Source organism: Penaeus vannamei, chromosome 16 (genome assembly GCF_042767895.1).
Source record: "Penaeus vannamei isolate JL-2024 chromosome 16, ASM4276789v1, whole genome shotgun sequence".
NCBI lineage: Eukaryota > Metazoa > Arthropoda > Malacostraca > Decapoda > Penaeidae > Penaeus > Penaeus vannamei.
The window spans coordinates 34,787,998-34,791,269 of NC_091564.1; positions in this window are offsets into that span (position 1 = coordinate 34,787,998).

The following is a 3,272-nucleotide window of genomic DNA, read 5'->3' on the forward strand; positions in this document are numbered from 1 at the left end:
CTAGATTTTTAAAAAGTCGTAAGCTATCTATTACTACCAAAGCTAACCGCACATAATGAAAAGTAAAATAGACCAAGCAAACAGAATTATGATAAAGAACGTAAAAAGAGAGAGAGAGAAAAAAGTTTAGTTCCTCCACACGCCGCCAGATGGCAGACCCGGTCGGGCGGACGATGGTGATCAAAACTTAAAGGAATCTCAAATATGTAAATCACACGGGATCACTAAACCAGTCCATCACGTGTTCGAATTCTCACGTCACTAAATTTTTGATGGAGTTTCAATCTTCGAATTCTACGAGGCAATTTTGATCAACCATGTTATTCATGTGATTTTTTTTCTTTTATTTTTGGTGAGATTAATAGGTAATGTTTAAGAGGAAGGGGAAAAGAGAAGGAAATAAGATGGTTGTGATGTAGGTAAGACGATGCAATCTAAGAATATCTATTACAAAGCTTTTTGAAGTGTTTCGAATTATTTATATGTAATGATTAAAAAACAAACAAAAAAGCACTCAATTTCTTGGTAATTCCGACATGACAATGGTAATGATAAAGATATCATTATTGTTATCATTACTATAAATATTATAATTATTATCATCGTTGTTATTACTATCATTATTACTATTACATTATCATTATCATTATTACCATCATTGTTATTACTATTATCATTACTGTTATCACTATCATTATCATTATTATCATATCTTCTATCAATATTATCATTAGTATTACTATTATCACTGTCTTCATTATCATTATTGTTATCATTTATATTATTCTTAATATCATGATCATTATCATCATTACCATCTTTGTCACTGTTATTGTTTTTTATTATCATTATCTGTTTCTATCATTATCATCACTTTTACTATTACTATTGCTATTATCATTATCATTATTAATGTTCCCATTATCATTATCAGTATTACTGTTATAATAGTTGTTGTTGTTGATACTTTATCAATATTATCATCATTATTAGTATTATCATTATCATTACTATCATCGCCATCATTATTATCATTGTTATTATCATCATCATCTTCATCGTTATTGCCATCAATACTAGCAATTCAGTCAACGACAGACTACAATAAGATACAATCAATTCTATATTGATATTGTCGTTTCGACCCAACGTTCTAAAAAAGCAAAGGAAAGAAAAATACTAGGTGGTAACTGAGGCCCGAGAGACACCTGCGCGCGGTGACATTCGAAAATGTAATTATTGGCGCCAATGTGACAATGGCTGTATTGTTACTTCTAAATCATCTGACGCTTTGGAAAAAATAGGATGACACAATACGACACCCAATAATGTCACCGACAAAAATGGAGACATTAATTTCGTGGAAGGATATCTATGACAAAAAAAGAAAAGAAAAGAAAAAGAAAGACAGAAGGGGGAGAAAAAACACGAGATCAGGTTCAGTTTCGAATGACCGGATGTGATGCTCTTTTGTTTTGATGAGAATTCCTTTCAAGGCGGAAATTGATAGCTCTATTTTCTTCGAAGACTTATACAGGTGCCCACCTCTTTTTTTATTATCATATATCTCTATATATTAATTTGATTCTCCACCTGGTGCTGTTTTTTGTCAGAATTTAGATAACTTAATATAGATGATAAAACAGGGTTTGCTCTTTCCTATAAATGATATAATTGATGTCTTTATTAAGATTTTTGTACGCTCTATCTCTGTTGTTATCACTTTAAATACCATTGTTAAAAAAGTTATCTGTAATAATACCATTCTTATCATCTATTTTATCATCATTAGTATTAGTAATATCATTATAACTGTCATTCATATTATCATTAACATTATTAGAAATTTTGTTTTCATAGTTACTGTTGGTACTATCAACAACATCATCATAGATATGATGATGATAATGATGATAATTACAGTGATAAAAGTATTAATGATAATGATTACATAATGATATGATGATATAATAATGCTAATAATAGTAATGGTAATGATAATAATAATGATAATGATAATAATAATGATAATGATAATAATAATGATAATGAAAATAATAATAATAATGATAATGATAATAGTGATAATGATAATAATAATGATAATGATAATAATAATGATAATGATAATAATAATGATAATGATAATAATAATGATAATGATAATAATAATGATAATGATGATAACCATATTGATAACATCAACAGCAATGTTAATGATAATGACAATAATGATAGTAAGGATAATTATGATGATAATATTGATAATGATAATGAAAATGATAGTTATAATGATAATAATGATAATGATAACAAGAACAAGAACAACAGTAAAAATAGTAATGATGATGATGATACTATTAATGATAATAATGATAATGATAATAATGATAACAGTAATAATAATAACATTGATAATAATAATAATAATGATGATGATAATGATAATGATAATAATAATAATAATAATAATAATAATAATAATAATAATAATAATAATAATAATAATAATAATAATAATAATAATAGTAATAATAATGATAATAATGATAATAATAATAATAATAATAATGGTAATGATAATGCTAATGATGAATGGAAAAACACTACCGTGTTGATACTATGGTAGAAAAACCCACAATGCACATTCAATAAATCCAGTATGTGCATTGTGGGTTTTTCTACCAATGATAATGATAATAATAATACTAATAGAAAGAAGAACAACAAAGATAATAATAATAATAATTTTATTAACAATAATAATGATGATGATAATAATAATAATAATAATAGTAATAGTAATTATGATAATAATTATGATAATAATAATGATTATAACAATAGTGATGATAATAATAATAATGATAATAATGATTGTAATAATGATAAAAAAATAATAATGATAATAACAATAATAATGATAATAATAATAGTAATAGTAATAATAATAATCATGATAATGATAGTAGTGATAATAATAATAATAACAATAATAATGATAATAGAAAAATAATAACAATAATAATAATAATAATGATAACAATAATAGCAATAATGATAATAGTAATAATAATAGTCATAATGATAATAATGATAATAAAACAGTAATGTTAATGATAATAGTAATAATGGTAATAATAGTGAATAATGGTTATAAGATGATTATAAAAAAAATTATTACAAAAATGATTATAGCAATGATGAAAATAATACTGATTCTATTATCAATAATGATAATGATAGATATGATCATTATTATTTATTAATGA